This window comes from Chlorocebus sabaeus, chromosome 25 (genome assembly GCF_047675955.1).
Source record: "Chlorocebus sabaeus isolate Y175 chromosome 25, mChlSab1.0.hap1, whole genome shotgun sequence".
NCBI classification, from domain to species: Eukaryota; Metazoa; Chordata; class Mammalia; order Primates; family Cercopithecidae; genus Chlorocebus; species Chlorocebus sabaeus.
The window spans coordinates 48,429,695-48,448,567 of NC_132928.1; the positions used below are offsets into that span (position 1 = coordinate 48,429,695).

At 45.6% G+C, this 18,873-nt stretch overlaps 1 protein-coding gene across 7 annotated transcripts in view; it reads right to left on the reverse strand.

Moving 5' to 3' along the window:
• Positions 1 to 18,873, reverse strand: part of CACNA1E (calcium voltage-gated channel subunit alpha1 E) — a 495,006-nt gene that overhangs the window by 443,442 nt on the left and 32,691 nt on the right. For 6 of the 7 annotated variants that reach the window (XM_073011718.1, XM_073011715.1, XM_073011714.1 and 3 more), the window contains exon 2: positions 2,759 to 2,961. The exons of the other annotated variant lie outside the window; for it this stretch is intronic. The gene's annotated coding sequence lies outside the window, so the exon portion shown is untranslated. The remainder of the gene's footprint in view (positions 1 to 2,758; positions 2,962 to 18,873) is intronic. 7 annotated transcript variants of the gene reach the window in all.

Sequence of the window (18,873 nt, forward strand, 5' to 3'; positions counted from 1 at the left end):
GAATGTCCTAACCTGAACTAGTGGAGTTACTTAGACCAAAGAGTCTGCTCTCTTCCACAGCATGCACTTCAACCATCTGGACTGTGCTGCTTCTAGCATAGTCATCCTCCTGATAGAACATCATTCATACAAATCCTAGCAGTGATTTTAAAAGAATCTACAGTGGGCCCAGTGCTTTGCATATATCATCTTTACTTACTGAAGAATACACAGGGAGAGTATTCTGAGATCCATTCTAAGGATGTGGAACTGAGTAATCTGACTCCAAAACCGATGCTCATTTACCCTGCTGCCTCCAAGATATTTCATTTGTCTCCTTTCTTGGAAAGTTAGAAACAAATTCAGTAGAAATAAAGACCAAACAAAATCTTTTTGTGGAGTGCAAGGGGCTTTCTTTATACAACTTTTTCAAAATCAGTTCCATGACCACTCACACTGAAGCAGCTCATGTTAACTATGGGCAAAGCACTGCCCCCTCCTCATTGGTCCTGACCCCCAACCCCATCTGCTTTTCTCCATCCTCACAGACAGAAGAGGGAAAATGCCAGATGCAAATTGTGAAAAGCAGTTCTTACTACAGCCCCATAGAGACGTCTGAATTGTTTGTTACACAACGCAACCTTCTCTCACATAAACTGATATTCTTATTTCAAGCTAATTGTGATTTTCAGCTTTGATCATTTCTAATTCAATTGTCTTTAATAACTTTTTAGAAAAAATTTCAACAATAAGATTTGTACATAGGTTCCTGTGAAAATAGTTTTCATTTGTCACCTTGTTATAAATACCTTCTTTCTGGGTATTCTGGTAGATTTGTGATGCATTTTCTCTTTCTTTTTTTTTTTTTTTTTTTTTTTAGACAGAGTCTCTCTCTATATATAAATGATGCATTTTCTTTTTACTTTCTTTTTTTTAGACAAAGTCTCTCTCTGTCACCCAGGCTGGAGTGCAGTGGTGTGATCTCGGCTCACTGCAACCTCTGCCTCCCAGGTTCAAGCGATTTTCATGTCTCAGCCTCCCCAATAGCTGGGATTACAGATGCGCACCACAACACCCAGCTCATTTTTTTATTTTTAGTAGAGATGGGGTTTCACCATGTTGGCTAGGCTGATCTCAAACTCCTGGCCTCAAGCGATCTGCCTGCCTTGGCCTCCCAAAGTGCTGGGATTACAGGGGCAAGCTACCACGCCTGGCCAATTTTCTTTTTGTCAACTACTTCACAAGACAATCTACCAAAAGCATTATTAAGGTTATTCTGAAGACTATATGAGAAATAAAGCATTGTTTTCAAAGAAAGCAAAGTAAACTACAAATAAATTGGCATGTTTCTATGACTCTGGAATAGAATTATATTCATTGCATTTGAAAATGATTAAAATATAAAAGCTACTTTACCATATCTTACCCATCTTTTATGAAACATTTTTAAGTAGTCAACTAGTTGCTCTCTGCTATTTTAATATCTAATTAAAGTTATAATTAGAAGGTATTCATTATTAATAATTAATTTGTTCTAATACTTGATTATATATTATATAATTATATCATATTTATATATTATTATATACTATGTTATTATATTATATATTTTATAGTTATATAAATATAAATAATTATTAATTCAAATCAAGGTTCATCTAGAAAGTTTCAAGCTTTATTTTTATTAATTTCTTCTACAACTCCAATTTCTATACCCCCTTGAGATGACAAGGTAGAGATCCCTAAATGTTTTGCAAGGTTAAAGTGCACAGCAAAAATAAATATCCAGGATGTCCTGGGAAAAGCTGAGAAAAAAATTCCTGGAGCCCAAACAAGAAAAAAAAAGGACTTAGTTTGAATGGAGAGATGACATGGTGCCAATTCAACTCAAAAAAGAGCTTCTTAAACAGCACTTTGGATGAGGCACCAGGCCAAAGATCTTGACGAATTCTAAATTTTGCTAAGAACTTGCCTTGATCCTGATGAGTGACAGGGCACCCAAATGCAGAAGGTGCAACCACAGTACTCTTTTGAATGGCAACCTCCAGGGATGGGAGAGGTAGGAGACACAGAGTTGTCCCAGGAAGCCAGGTATCCATGGCCCAGTCTAGGCCCACCCCTGTTGGTAGCTCCCAAAGTAGCTAACAGGACATGTTAGGCAGGGAAAGCCTCCTTCACCACAGACACAGAATCACAAAACAGAAAGAAGAGCACATTTCAAGGGATGCAAACCTCCATGCCATTGCCCCTTTACTTATGAAATGGAAATAAAAGTACCCCTAGATGGCTGCTTATGAGAATTATAGATCACACAGGTTAAGTGCCAAGCACCACAAGGGTCTTCAAGGGGTGATAGCTACTACTATTATCAGTATTAGTCTATTACTCTTCAGTTACCCAACATAAAGGCATATATGCTTCCTCTTCATTTTTGTGAGGCAGGTCTCAGGTTTAGAGAAGGAAGCAAGTTGTCTGGGGTCACATAGCAAAGAGGTAGCAGGATCAGGGCTCACACTGCTAATCCTTGCAACTGCAGTCTGCCACGTAGCCCACTAAAGTGCCAGGATGCTCTCCCCTCCTACAGCAGCCCTTATGAAGCCTTGGCTCAAATGTTATCCCTGCAAGCGTGGCCTCACCTTGGTAGGCTGCTATTTTACTTCTCAAGTTGCAAAAAAGAGGGATAAATGAGAAAAGCAGAGGAAAACAACAAGATTACAACAGGACCCCTCAAAGTCCCCCAGGTCAAATCAGTTAATCAGATGTACTTATTGACTCTTACCTTGAGATAACCAGGTCTCGTGCAACCTGCAAACCAAGTAAATCCAGTCAGATTCTAGCACAGTGCATTGCCTTGAGCCAGTGTCTGATACCAGGAACCAAAGGCCATCAAAGACCTCTGTAGCAAGAACAGGAGAGATGGAAGGAAGGATGTAACACCACAGAGGTCATGTGTGAGAGGTGCTTCAGTACTCTCCTCCAACCCTAAAATGGAAGGTGTCAGATATGAATAAACATTCAGAGAGGATAGTCAAATGAGAACCAGGTCCCCAAGGGGAGTCCTGTTCTCTGGAGACCCAGGTTCCCTTCATCAGCCTTTCTCCATCTCTCCCTAGCCCACAGATGTAGAGTCAGAGTAACAGAACACCTCAAGTTCATAGGCTCTGGCAGGCCTTTGGTGCCCTGCAACATCTCCCCATTTACATAGCAGAAGGTCCCCAAGAACCATCTCACATGTGCTCACCAGCCAGTTTGCACAGGGCATCTGCCCTAATCCTCCTCTCTACCCTAGCCCCCTCATCCACTTCCTCTGTGAGGATGCCTGTAGCTACCAGCACTTCCATCATCTGCCTTAAAAGACTACCAACTGTGCCTAGGTGCCATTTCCTGCTAAATGTCAGGACACCAGAGCAGGTCCATGGCCCCAGCCACAGAGAAGAAGGCCTGTGCTCAACAAAGCAAGTACAGCTCCTTGAGCTTCTTCCTGGGGTGCCCCTCTCTGTCCAGACCCTGGCTTCAGGTTAGAAAGGGAGAACAGTGTCTAAGGCAGCCACTGAACTGACCACCCTGGCCCAGGCCTCCCCTTGCTAGTTTTTCATTAGGACAACAACAAATCAAGCCAATAGGCTGCAGCTGCCCTGACCCCAGTCATCAGATTTACCCAACTGTCTCCAAATGCCAGGTAGCCCTCAAAGGCTAAGATTGACCAGACACAGTGACTCATGCCTGTAATCCCAGCAATTTGGGAGGCCAAGGCTAGAATACTGCTTGAGGCCTGAAGTTCAAGACCAGCCTGGGCAACACAGCAGGACCCTGTCTTTACAAAATAAAAATTTTTTAATTAGCCAGGTGTGGTTGTACATGCCTGTAGTCCCACCTACATGGGAGGCTGAGGCAGGAGGATCACTTGAGCCTGGGGGGTTGAGGCAGCAGTGAGTCATGATCGCATCACTGCACTCCCACCTGGGTGACAGAGTGAGACCTTGATTCATTGAAAAAAAAAAAAAAAGCAAGGATTGCCATCATGATAGCAGGCTGTCCTCACCTTCATCCACACTCACGCACACTCACTGAGAGTGTTAACCAGCACTACCTTCCAAAGTGTGTGCTCAGTGCTGCTACCCAGCCATGTCCAGGGTGAATGAGACCTCCCAGGTTCCTCAATGGGACAGGGGAGGCTTGGCTAATGAACGTTTGCAAAGGCTTGTACAGAGGAAAGACCAGGAAACCACTCATTATCCCAGCAGCCCTGCTGGCAGGACGGGGGCCATGGGCAGGAGAGCAGGAAAAGCCTTCCGCCGGCTCCTTTCGAAGCACCTGGCTTTCCCTGCAGAGGCAGAAGACTGGGGCCCAAGAGGATCCAAAGCAACTACTTTATCCTCCCACACCCCACGGCACCCTCAAGGGAAAATTTGCTCCCTAGAACCTCACTGTATTGTATATCCCTTCAACATGCTGCTCCACCCGGAATTCTGTCCCCTCCATGCCACCACACCAACTACCTGGGCACAGCTACTCAACAAGGATACAGCATCATTCTACCTTCCTTTGTCCAGATCTTCATAATCTTTCTTGTGCCCTCCTGCAATTCAGCCCCTGTGTTGAACCATCCATCCCTGTTATTTCTTCTGTATAAGGTCTCTGAGATCTGGCCTTCCAATCTGGTTCCTTCTGGGACAGCCTCCATCCCACCTCTGATCACAGTGATTCATTATACAGAATGTTTGCTGCATGCCTGCCATGGACCAGGCACTCCTGACCCACTCCGGATGAATCGGTGAGGAAAACAGAGATCCTGCCCACACGGAGCTCACATTCTAAGGACAAGAGACAATTAACAATGGGCATCATAAACAAGTATGGTGTAAAATACAATGGCTGCTGATCAGCACTACGGAAAAGGCTGGACAAAGGAGCTTAGGATGGTGAATAAAGAAAACACACAATGTAGAGTTCAATGGAGGAATCAGGGAAGGCTTTGATGTAAAATTCAAATCTGAGCAAAAACCTGAAGGAGGTAAGGGAGGGAGCCAATCAGAGTCACAGGGAATAAACATTCTAGGCAATCTGGAACAGCCAGTACAAAGGCCCTAACAGGAAGGGCATGCCTGGCCTGACTTGCCTCCAGGCTCCGCCACCTCCAGTCCCCTTGAATATCACTGTTGGTTTCATCTTTCTCTTTTCCATGTGCCCACCTCCTCAGGAATTCATAAGGGCTTATGGTGAACAGAGGACCAAGTCCAGACTTCTAACTCTGGTGATGAAGACACCCCATACTCTCGCCCCACCTCTCCTATCTGTAGTGAAGTCTGTTGCTGCCCTTCCCAGAGCTCTCTCACACTTTCATGCACCAGACCACAGCTTCTGGCTGCCTTGTTTCTGACTGCTGGCACCTGCACCTTATTGGACTTGGCTACTTCCCACATCATCATGCAGAGGGCCAGAGACCAGCGGAGTCTCTTTCTACCCTGCAGCAACCTATATAGCCAATGACTGATGGACAGGGACCATATCATCCACCCTTGCCTAGTGGTTGACAAACTGTTTTGTGCAATTTATGCTCCAGAGCTGCCTGAGGGGTCAGGCTGAGGCTGGGATGCCACCTGAAATTGCACCCCTACTTGATGTTCTTCTCACCTTGTCCTGCCCCACTAGTCCCTTACCTCTGTCTCCTCGAAGCACTTCCTTTGTAAGTCACTTGCATATCAATCTTTATTTCGAGGTCTGCATTTAGGGATATGACCTATAACACCATTCAAATTTAGTTTCCACTATTTTCAAACATGGATTCTCTACTTCCTTCCTTACCCGTGCTGGCTAGGACTATTTCTCTCCTCTGAGGTATTATAGCAATAGACATCCCACACGCATATTTTGGCAGGTATTCACAAGCGGGTTGTTTCTGGTTTTTGGTTTGTGTAATAGTTTTCCCATATTCCCATCTTCCTAATGAGATTGTGAGTACCCTTGAGAGCCGGGATGAGATTTTAGGCTTTTTATAACCTTCAGCACCAGACTAGGCACAAAAATCTGCCCTCAAGACTTAGGGAATGGAATCAGAAATGATCCAGGTCTATTTGTCCCCTGTAGATGGTCCCCCAGGGGGAACTATGCCTGCAGAGCCCTTGAGGGCCTATATGGGGTGTGATGTCAGACCTATGATGGGACATTTATGTCCTTTCACAGATACCTCCACCATCCCCACGCCTCTCATCTTCAGAAAACTCATAACGAGATCCTAAGGAGGACTCCCAGAGGGAGGGTTACAGCCTATGGGTCAGGTCAGCCCAAGGCAAAACTGCAAACAAGTCTGTAAAACAGGAAAATAATCTGTTTTTGGTTTTTCCCATCTCCTGTTTCACATTTGCCCCGGTTCCCCCATTTCCCTTCCTTGATGTTTGTTTCTAAGTCTTATTCCCATATACTTTGCTCTAATTCCTACTGACATGAGTCCCCAGTGAGCTGCCTCTGGGAGACATTCATGTTTCCAAAGCATTGGCAAAACTTTAGGTAGTCAGGCAGCCCAGAAGAATAATCCGTTACAGCATGTTACAGAGCTCACAGTAGTTTCACATCCATCATTCCATTAGTTTCAAGCAACAAGCCTGTAAGATGTATGAGGCAAACAGTATCATCATCTCTGTTCTACAGACAAGGAAACCGAGGTCTGGAGAAGCTGAATTCCTCACTGGAGACCACACACCTGTGGACCAACAAAGCCAAGGCCAGATGAAGCCTGTATCCATGTGGGAAACAGCAACAAAGGCAAGAACTCATTCCAGTAATGAGGAGGTCTTGCTGCCATCCACAGGAGAAAGGACTCACACACATCAGTCCATTCTTCCATTTCTGCACCTACTAGGAAAACAGATGAGACTTTGGGCCTCCAGGGAGAAAGAGTTAGCAGTTTGACAGATGCAGAGCTGCGTGCTCATAATTGGGACAAAGCACCTCTCCTTTTGGGCTCTGATGAGGAAGGATCGGAAGTTGCTGGAGAAAACAACTGGATCAGAAGTTGCTGGAAAAAGGTCCAGTAAAGTTCATTTAATACCTACTGGATGCCAGATGCTTCAAATATTCCTATGAGGGAGGTAATATTAGCCCCGTTTTACAGATGAGGAAACAAGCTCAGAGAAGGCAAATGACTAGCTCAAGACTGCAACCTAGTAATAATAATCAATGTGATAAACATTTAATGAGCTCCTGCTATGTGCCACATACTGTGCTGAGTAGTATGTATACTTAATAATTCTAATAATCATTAATGTCTAGACTGGAGAGGCTGTATAAGCTAAGGAATCATATCACCATTTATAGATGTGAAAACTGAGTCTTGTTAAGTAATTTGCCCAAAGCTACTCAGTTTGTAGGTATCAGAACCATCCAGGGGACTTAAAGATCAAGTCTAATGCCCTTCCCCATTACATCCTCAGATACAAACAGAGCAGTGACAGTCCCAGGCAGAACTTGGGGCACCAAGGCGATGCCTGTAGGAGGGGAACAGGTTGAGGAAGAAAGGCTTGCAGGAGAGGTGGGAAGAGAATAAACAGCTCCCTCAATGGGGTGATTCTGGGGGCATGAAAAGGCCCCTTTTCATGTTGCCTCTGCCCAGGGCCAGTCCTCTAGCAACGCACTCCATCTTCTTCTAATGATAATCTGGGAGTTTTCCCAGTGAGTCATGGGAAAAGGAGTCTAGCAGCCAAATCTCCTGCCTTGTGAAACCTCTGAGACCTTCCCTCCTACATCCAGGAAAGGGGTCCCTGCCCAAAGTAGAAGACTGAGCCGCATATGGTAGTAGAACAATATTTTTAAATATTAACCATTTTAAATACTTCCAAGCCACCTCCATATTTCCCTATGCTCCTCTGTCCTTCCCTCATTGAGTCTGCTTTGACAGTACATTGCCTCAGGGAAGGAAGACACAAAGGAATTACAAAGGAAGAGAAAGAGTTACTTTTGGCTTTTGGGTTTTCAAAGCCCAGCCCTTGGAAAGGAGCAGAGAAGATTCAGCATCTAGGCAGCAGACTGAGGAGACCACGTGAAGAAGGCGCTCAGAGTGGTGAGTGGTAAGGGTGAGCGGGAGTGGTGAGATGCCACCTGTGAAGCAAGGAGTGGAAAGATGTAGCAGGTCCCTAAAAAAGGGGAACCCTGTGCCCTGCCTCCCACTCCTCAAAGGTACTAGAGCCACTCTCCCCATAGGTTTAGGGGATCTGAGAGCATTGTGAGTCCTTGCCCCCCTTCCCAGGTAGAACTCTAGGGGGCAACAAGATCTTGGAGAAGATATAGTTGTAAAGGGTGTCCAGAAAGATCTTGGTTTTTTTTTTTTTCAATCCTCAAAATTGAAATTTAATTCACATACCATAAAATTCACCATCTTAAAGTGTACAATCAGTGGTTTTTAGTATATTCACAATGTTTTACAATCATCACCACTATCTAATTCCAGAACATTTCCATTCCTCACCCTCTAAAAGAAAGCTCATACCTGTTGTACCCATGAGTGGTCCCTCCCAATTCTCCCCCGCCCCTAGTCTCTGGTCTACAGATTTGCCTCTTCTGGACATTCCAAACAAATGGGGTCATGCAGTATATGGCCATTATGTCTGATTCCTTTCACCTGATACAATGTTTTCAAGGTTCATATCTATAATATAGTATATATCTGTACTTCCTTCCTTTTTATGGCTAAATTCTTTGTATGGATATGACATACTTTGTTTATCTATTTATCAGCTAATGGGCATTGTGTTGTTTTCATTTTGGGGTTATTAGAAATCATGCTTCTATGAACAGGCATGTACCAGTTTTTGTGTGGTTATATGTTACTGGTTCTTTGGGGTATATGCCTAGGAGTGGAAGTGCTGGGTCATATGGTAACCCTATGTTTAACTTTTTGGGTAAACCCTATGTTTTGGGGTGAGCCCTATGTTTAGCTCTTTTCTACTAAAGGCTGAACCAGAGATAGGGTTTAGATAGCCCTGTGGTGCTGCCCCTATGGACCAAGGTGTCATGGAATCAGCAAAACCCTTATGATTCCCATGCACCAGAAGAGAGGGAGACAGACCTAAAGCAGCCTTGCATTGAGAGAGGGAGAGTCAAAATTGCTCAGCAGTGAAATGTAAGGCTGGGCAGCAATGTAGACATTTCAGCAACTGCCAGTGTGAATTCATGATAGATGCTCCCCCATGTACCCCAAGTTAGCTATAATCCTAAGGAAAGGAGGGGATCCCAAATTCAATGAGGTTAAGTTTCTTCTGTAGCAGACTAGGAATGTATTATAGAAATAAGCTGAATTACGGAAAAATAAATAAAATTACATTTCTTGCACATCTAAATTTGTGACTAGAGATAAGTACCCACTACACAGTTTAATCTTAGAAATGTCTCAGAGAAAAGACCAGGGAAGCTCAGGAGGAATTTTAAAACCCCCCATAACCCACACTTCTGGGTGGATATCCAAACTGGCAGAGTAAGCACAGAGCTGTAGAGGACTACGTGCTTGCAAACGAGACATTCCCGATAAGTCCTGCTCTTGCAAACGAAGCAGGGCATTGGGGGCTTGTTTATGTGTAAACATCTTGAAAATCCAGAAAGTCAGGGAAAGGTCAGAAAAACAACAATGTGTCTTGTGACTTGGCAACATTCCACAAACGACTGTATAAAATAAAGCACAGCGCGCCATTCGAGGCGGCCGCCATGTTTGTCTTGTCTTGTGTTGTCTTGTGTGTTCATTCCTTTGTTTAGGAAACACATGGACCCCAATACAGAGCCATAGAGTATCGGAACTACTTCTAGCTTCTTAGTGGGAGCAGAATCCCACCCGCTTGCAATGGCCTAGTGAACCCATTTAGCTGGTTTCAGCTTCCTCCCCAGCATCACCTCTCCCTTCAGCCATACTGGACTGCTTGCTAAGCCCCACAGCCATGCCATATTCAAACTTCTGTGGTTTTGCCCATGCTGTTTTCTTCTGTCTTCTCACCTTGTACACTAAAAAGATCATATGTCAAGACCAAGAGCAAATGTCACTTACTTCAGTGTGTCATTTCCTAACCCTCTCAGGCATAATTACTCTATCTCCCCGCTCTGTTCCCTTAGCATGCTGTACACTTTGCCTTGTACTTAATTGTTTATATGTCTCTGTCTTCTGTCCAAACTCCATGTCCCTCCCCCAGCTAAAGGACAGTGTCTTATATCAATATGATCATACATGCTATGCATTTAGCACATACCCAGTGTTCCATAAATACCTGTTCAGTGAATGATCAGGCCAAGCCTCTATTTTACAAACAGGGCACTAAACCCAAGAAAGGTAAGCGATTTATCAAAGACTCCAACATTTAGTGAGTGGCTGAGCTACTGATCAAACACAGCACAACCAAGGCACTTTCCAAGGAATGGCCAGAAGGTGCACCAGATAAACACTCTGGTGTCATCCAAAATTCCTGTTAGTCCCACGACTGCTCCCTGAGTTGCTGATGAAATGATAAAAGTAAGGAAATGTCATAAGTGAGGAACATGGCTGGCATATGCATTAGACTGGTATTTGAGGAAAAACATATGGGGGAAAATGTTACGGGGATATTATGTAGCATGCTGGGTGTACTTCTGAGGGAAGACAGTTTATAGAAGCCTGCTTTACATTGATGGGGAATGATAGTTCATTATGAATAAATCAGATCTAACACACAGCTCTGTGATGGCCAGATTCCACACTCACTAACACTCCTCCTGCAAAATCGAATATTCACATTCAACCCATTCCAAAACAGCAGCTGTCTAGGCTTTTCCAAGAAATCTCCATGCCTAGTTCCTCAGTTCATCAGAACACCAGCCACAATAAAGAAACTCTTTATAATATCCAAAATATAAAATCTCTCCTGCAACCTAGTACATTCTCGTAAGATTACACATTGAATAAGATTTCACCAAATACTCCTTAAAATGTCTCTTTATACAGTAGAATAGAAATCAATACAAATCTCATTGTTGCATCTTCCAGCAAAACAAAACGGAGTGTGTGATCTTAAGCATGGTTTCACATACTTCCAGGTTCCCAGCTAAGTCTCCAGAAAAAGTTCCTGACCAAGGAATAGGAGTAGTGGGTAGAACTCACCTGCTCCAAACAAGAGAAAGACCACTGCCAGCCTGGTTCCCCTGGAGTTAGAGGAGCGAAGACTGCTTAGGCCATTGCAGTGAGGAAGACCTGGCCCCTTCCACGTGGAGAGCTAGCTGTGGGCACAGCCTCGTGTGTTTGGATAGGCAGCACTCCCCATTCTCCTGAGGAGATGTCAAACCCTCTACTCTCCTCAGTCTCCATCCTACTGCCTCCCCTGACACTAGAAGAGGACCAGACCTCCCACTTTCTGACAGACGGAATGCTCCACCAGCAAATCTCTCACCTCCTCTTCATGGCAAACGTTATGAGAGGCTCCATCCTCCCTTTATTCCACTCACCATGAATGAGCAGCAGGGAAACACCCCTCAATGGAGTAGAAGTGACCTCCTTGCCACCCTCATTCATGATACCAAGAGGCAAAGATTCCAGACATGGTGTCCAACCAGGGTAGGCACCAAGGGTACCCCAGGGGGCTGGGTGTTCGTGGCATCTAGATGTCTAATGTCATCCAGCTGTTTGGAGTTAATCTATACAGCTTTGAAACCTGAGAAAAACCAAACACCCTTTAGTTTGTCTAAATTGAACACTGATGGTTTAGGCAGGACTGAATTTCCCCAAAGAGCAGGGAGGAGGTTTTCTTTTGGTCACATACAGGCAATCCTGTCTATGACTTTTCATCATCAACTAACCCTGAATTCACAGAGGCTGCCTGGCAGCATCCTTTCTCTCAAAACAAGAAACAAATAAAAATAGGGAAACAAGAACAGGAGTCTGTGCTCACTACAAAGGGTGGTAGCCCAGAACAGGGGACAGAGGGTCCAGCCCTGTTCACTACGTGACCTGAGAAGAGTCAGACTAATGCATCCATCTCCATTTTTTCATAAATCATAGTTTGAATATTAAAAAATTCCCAAAATGCCCCCCCGAGGACTTCTAAACATGGCAATGGTGAGGTAACACCCATTCTAGGGGGACTGAGCTGAGAACAGGAGTGGGAGCCACCTCCGCTGGAGGGGAAGAAGCTGACACCCCAGCCTTCCAGAGGCCTGCCCCAGACCAGTGAGCCTCTGGGGCTGATCCAAGAGCAAGAACAAGAACAAGAGAAAAGGCTGCTTTCCAGCAGTGGGTGGGGGAGGAAGCAGCAGGCAGAAGGGAGGAAGGGAGCAAATTCAATGGAAGCAATCACATTTGCTGCTAAAAAGGAGAAGAGGAAGCCCGAGAGAAGGCAGCTCCAATTAGTGGTAAAATAATCAGAAACGAACCGTCGTTTACCCAAGCACAACTTCTCCGTACCCTCTAGCTGAGCCTCTTTGCTGCCGCGGTTATATTTAGAATCCATTTGAGCAACCAGGTTATTTTGTCCACTGGAGCCAAAGAATACTCTAAAAGCTCCTACCAGGGCTCAGGAGATGGGGGAGGAAGGGACTAGGGTGTAGAGAAGCTAACCTCCCTGCACCTCACATCCCAGGACAAGGAAACTCCCAGGATACAACAGGAGCCCGTCCTGGTAGGAACAGACGCACAGCAGTAGAGCCTGGAACAGCCTCCACAGCCGCGGCTTCCTCCAAGGTGGCAGAGAAGTTCAATAAGGCTGAGGCCTGCAGAGCCTAAGTGCCCTTCAGAGCAGACCTGGCTCTCTTCTCCCTGAAGGCCTGGTGGCAGGCTGTGCAAAGGCAAGAGCGTGCGTGTCTTCTGGGGACAGCTGAGCCATGAGTGGGTCCAGCTGCTAAGGGACCAAGTCAAACCAAGAGTCTTTCTTGCATCTTTGTGTCCCAAGTGTGAGGCATAAAATCTTACATTAAACGAGGGGAAGGGGAAATAGTATGGGTTAGACGCAGAGCAAACAGGTGATATAGGGCCTACATTCTAGCATCTCACAATCAACTTGAAAACATACACACACACACACACACACACACACAGACACACACAAATAGAAGGCAACAGCCAACAGCCAGGGAATATAGTGGCTGGAGAGAGTCCTGCTACTTTTCTTCTCCCCTGAGTCCGCATGCTCTACTTCCTAAAAATTCAGAGAAAAACAACTCTGCTCCAAGTACCTCTAAGTCATCTAGAATATTCCTAATAAATTTGTCTGCGGGAGCACTTGTTGGCCAGTGAGCCTCGTCTAACGGAGCAGTTTTCATGTCTGCTACCACAGGAAAAACCAGGCACTATGACGGCCCTGAGTCAGGCTGTGAACCCTGGGGAGTAGGGGGGGAGTGCCTTTATGGTGTTGATGAAAATGTTTTTAAAACTGAGTATTTTTTGAGCCAAAAAAAAAAAATGAGCAAAAAAGGAAAGGAGGAAATGAAACATTTAAAACAACTTTAATATTATATGAGCTTTTGGATCACAAAGTAGTATGCAAATTAATTGCCTTACAAATTGGGTCTTCATTCCCCATTGGTTTGCTGCACAGTCCCTGAGATGCTTCACTTTCATGTGTGATGCCTCCGCTCTCAGTATTGCCTTCTATAAATTCAGCTTTAACATCCCCCGTCCTCCAGTGACTGTCACGCAGCTGTTCTGTAAACAAGCATTGCAGTGCAAAGCTCTCTTTTAAAGGTGGCCTCTGCATATTTTTTAAAAAAGATCAATAAAATGAGCACTTAATCTACAGGCCCTGGGCTAAGTACTTTGTACGCATTGTCTGGTTTGTTTTGTTTTGTTTGAGACGGAGTCTTGCTCTGTCGCCCAGACTGGGGTGCAGTGGCACGATCTCAGCTCACTGCAACCTCCCCATCCCAGGTTCAAGCGATTCTCCTGCCTTAGCCTCCCGAGTACCTGGGATTACAGGCACGCACCATCATGCCTGGCTATTTTTTGTATTTTCAGTAGAGGCAGGGTTTCACCATGTTGGCCAAGCTGGTCTCAAACTCCTGACCTCAAGCGATCCGCCTGCTTGGGCCTCCCAAAGTGCTGGGATTACAGGTGTGAGCCACCATGCCCAGCCTGTACTCATTTTCTAATGCAACCCTCATTGCCACCCTATGAGGGAGGTCTCATTATTTTTCCACATTTTTCCAATGAGGAAACTGATGCTTAAAAGGATGAAGAGTTTGCCTTGGGCCTCACAGTTAGTTCATGGTGGGGCCAGGATCCAAGGATCCAAACCCAGGCAAGCAGATGGGCCCTGCCTGGCTTAGGCAGCTGCTGGGCTCTTTCCCCAGAGACTGTTCTATGTATGTTGAGAAATTTGCCCCTTTCTCTGGGTTTTCTGGCAGCAGGGTTCAGCTCTCCTTGTGGAGCAGGCACCAGCAGGCTCTGCCTGTGCGCTGGCCCTCTTTGCTCTCATTGCACAACTGAACACAGCCAGAGTTCCTGCAAGTATTGCTAAGGTCCTTAACCTTACTGGTTCATGCTACTCACTAGGTTTGGGGTGGGCCATTTTAATTTTCTGGTTTGGTTTCTTCATAGGCAAAATCCTCCTTTTTTGCCTCCCTCTCTTTTCCTCTTTCCACAGTGGAACTTGGCACCCCTGCCCTCACCCATTATCTCCCGAAACCCTCCCCTTCCTAAAACCTTCCTGGAACCAAGGCCCTGCTGCCCTTTTCCCTGTCTCCCTCTGGGAAAACTACTTTGTGGGTGGGAGCTATAGCAAGACCTGCAGCTCAGTGTCCCTCTGAAGGGATGTGCACTGTGGGAAGGTGCAGACAACCTGAACCATAGAGAAGAATCTCTAATTGAGACCCTTCTAACCACAGGAAACTGGCACAGAAGGTATTGATTCTAACAAGGTGGACTCCACAGTGTCCCCCCGCACTGATCAACTGTGTAAGCTCATTCCCTCATTTCTTTGGGTGTTCACTCAAGTCACGTTCTCAGCAGGCCATCCCTGAGCACCCTATTTAAAAGAGTAAGTCCTCCCTGCCACTCCTTGTCCTCGGCCCCGGATTTTCTCCACAGCACGAGTCCACATCTAACATGCTATAGATTTTACTTATTTATTTTGCTTATGATCTCTCTCTTGCTCTAGGTCCACAATGTGCCTGGCTCATGATGGGTACCTGATACATATTGGTTTCATTCATTTATTCAAACACTGATTGAGTGCCTACCATGTGGCAAGCACTATTACCATAGACTCTGTTTTTTTAAAAAAATGTCCTCTGCCCTTATTCAGCTGCCAGTCTGATACAGAGAGAGATATTCAATTTAAATAATATGTAAATAAAGTAAGAGTCCAATTGTGTGTCCCAGGGGAGGAACCGAGTCAGGCAGCAGGGCAATTAGACCATACTCAGGGGCTCAGAGAAGTTGCTGTTTACTAAAATGTGTGGAAACCTTTCTATTTTTAGCAACCCAGTATGGCAATACAGGTATATAGCAAATAATTATTAACTCTAACAGATAGGGAATCTCTTCAAATGCCTTGCCTGTGAGTAAGAATAGTCTTGCCTTTTACAACCTTCCATCACCTTCCTTCTTCAGTGTGGTAGCCACAGATTTGTTAGTACTCTCTCTTTCAGGAGGTAGAATCTCTCTACGCTCCCATTCATCCCTTGAATCTAGGTGGGTGGATCTGTGACTGCTTTGACCAATGGGATGCATTGGAAAGAACAGTTTATTTACACTGTTAAACTCTCTCAGAACCCATTTCCCTAATGCCCCATCCAAAGTGTCTAGCACACATGGTTCACTGACATCTCTTCCCACCCCCATCTCTCACCCAATACCATATTCATGCCAGACTACTAATGGTTCCCCAAACACATCATGCTCTCTCTCTCTCAAGAGCTTGTCAATGTTTTTTCCTACTATCTGGAATGTTCACCTTTCATTTGGTTAATCCCAAGTTATCTTTCAGACTTCAGAGCAGATGTGACTTCCTCCAGAAAGCCACCCTTGACTCTCAACGCTGGGTTTTGTGTTCTCAGATCCCCCTGCACTCAGGGCTGAAGCACTCTGTAGTGATTGCCTATTACTTGTCTGTTTCTCCCACTGGACAAACTTGGGGGCCAAGCCTGAACCATGCTTTGTGGTATCCCCAGAGCCTGACCCACAGTAGGCCCCCATTAAATGCTGTGGGATATACAAATGGGCCCCTCAAAGGATCTCAGAGAGATGATGTCCTACAGGCCCATCAGGGTTAGTGGAGGAGGTCATTGGTTCATCAGAAGTCAGGCATCCCATTAATTCCCAATATGTGTGGGCAACGATCTGTGTTAGATACAGCAAATAGCAGCACAACCATTAACCAGCAGCAGTCCAGAAGCCGGGGCAGCATGACTGAAGCCCCCAGAGGCCACTCCGAGTGGGCACTGAGGGTCAGTCCAAATCCCTGACCTGCCCTCCCTCAGGTCAGAACTAGTTCACTAGTTCTTCCTGGAGTCAGCCCATCTGCAGCCTCTCTTGCAGCCCATACTAAGCCCTACTCCCTAGCCTAATCAGGGAGGTGATCTTATTTGAAAGGTCTCATCAACCTGAGTCCTACATTGAGACAGATCAAAGAGACACTGGCACAGTCCCCCAGGCACTTCCAGTCAAGGGCCCGCACCCTCCAATCACAACCACCACCTCCACCCACAAACCAGGCAAGCAATTTAGTTGATGTCTCCAAATTGCCTTGCCATTTCTCTGATCTGTTTCTTTCCTCTCAGCACCTTAAGATGATCTAGACACTAATAAGTGGCAGAGGAGGCGGTGAAGAGAGAGACCAATGCATTAATTATTCAAATTTATTCTTGTTTAACTTCTGAAATAATAAAGAGAAATTCAATATTTCTAGAAAGACTGTCTAGGTAGGAGACCTTATGGTTTCTTTGACAGATCTAAGAAAAACAATATTCTTTTCTTATTTACTTGATCTTGTCTCATAATTATTTAACTCCATCAATTCTTAAAATCTACCAATAAGTAACTCAGAACTTAAAGCCAGCCAAGGACCTCACTATGCCAGTGGAAGTACTCACCCCTCCCCACCCACTCTCACCCCCACTCACTTGGACGCCATCATTTCCCACTGCTCTCTGCCCTTTTACTCCTCATCAAAAAGCTCTTTATAAGAGTCAATGCAACCGGAAGGCCCAGGGCTTCTACCACCCCAAACTTCTCATCCCTCTTTCCTGCTAATCAAATCCTCTCCTGGGAATGACAGGATTAAGATGTTATGAAAAATTAAAATATCATAGCTGGTGACATAATCAAGTAAGGCCTGTCACCTCCAGCTGATGGCAGGATTCTCTGATAGCATTTTACCAGAGCGTGTTGAATGTCCAGCATTATCTACTCCAGATGCTGCAAATGCATGGACTCTGCCCTCACTGCCCCCACTCACCTCCTCCTCCTCTTCCTTTTACCAACTCATCTGTGGCAGGCTGAATAACGGTCCCCAACTATGCTCACATTCCAGTCTCCAGAATCCATAAATGATCCTAATATAGCAAAAGAGACTTTGCAGGCGTCATTGAGTTGAGAGTCTTGAGATGGAGAGATTATCCTGGATTTATCTGGATGGGCCTAAATGCAATCACAAATATCCTTCCAAGAGAGGCAGAGGGAGATATGGCAACAGAGGAGGAGACAGCAATGTGACTGTGGAGGCAGACACGGGAGTGATGTGGTCACAAGTCAAGGAATGCCAGCAGCCACCAGAACCTGGGAGAGCCAAGGAACACATTCTCCCCTATAGCCCCCAGAGGGAGCTCGGCCCAGCTGACACCTTGACTTCAGCCCAGTGATACTGATAGCGGACATCTGGCCATCAGAACCGTGAGAGAACAAATTTCTGTTGCTGTCAGCCATTAAGTTTGTAGCAATTTGTTAGAGCAGACACAGGAAATGAACACATCCAAATCACTTTATCTCCATACCGGAAAACCAAAGTTCTGCCACTCTGGGGAACTCGTGGCCATTTTCCTCCACCTCAGAGAGTCCAGGGTAGGACCATTCTTCTCCCCAGCATATTCCGTGATACATTCGGGGACTCTGAGCACTTCTTGAGCCTTGGGGCTACAGCCCTAGATGCTGAGGTGGCTGAGACTCAGCACATCCGCTTCCCCCTGTGTGATCCACCTATCCTGCCTGGATTCCACCACAGCTCAGGAGGGAGGAGCCCAGGCCTACCCTTCCTCCTCAAGGTATTCCCAGCCCTAGGCACTGGCTTTATCTGCAGTCCTGCTCCTGCAGCTCTTCACGTGGCTGGCTCCTTCTTTGGTCTAAACCTAAATGTCACCTCCAAAAGGGTCTTTTCCTAACCCAGCCTCCAAAAGAGTCCCCTCCTGTTTTTCTTGGCCTCTGTGTGTTTTCTTCATAGGACTTACCACCATTTATCATTGTTTTACTTATTTGCTCATTTATTTGTTTGGCTTTTTTCAGTTGCCTCCTCCCACCCAAAGCACAGGGACTGCATTTGTCCTGTTCACCCCTGCACCCTCAGCACCATCACAGTGCCTAGTAAATGGTGGGTACCCAATAAATACTTGCTCAATTAACTAATTAATCCCTTAACTATATAAGGTTGTAGGTGGGAAAAAATGGGGAGAATATAGGGCAAAGCTGGGTAGGCATTTCTGATGATTTTCAAGTTTGAGTCATGGGGCCCATGACTCTGTTGAAACAGAACCCCAGTCTGGGTGGAAATGCCTCCTGTAGGAATGCTGACTAGAGTTACTTTGACCCCCAGGGGTCAAGGTTAGTGCAAGCACATGACCAATGCTGCCATCTAATGTCTCAGTCCTGGACAAGCTGGGCTCTGCGAGTCCTTGTGAGGTTCCACTGGAGACATGGAGCCAGCTGACACCCCCAAGTCTCCCACCCTTGGTTATGAAAGGAGAGAG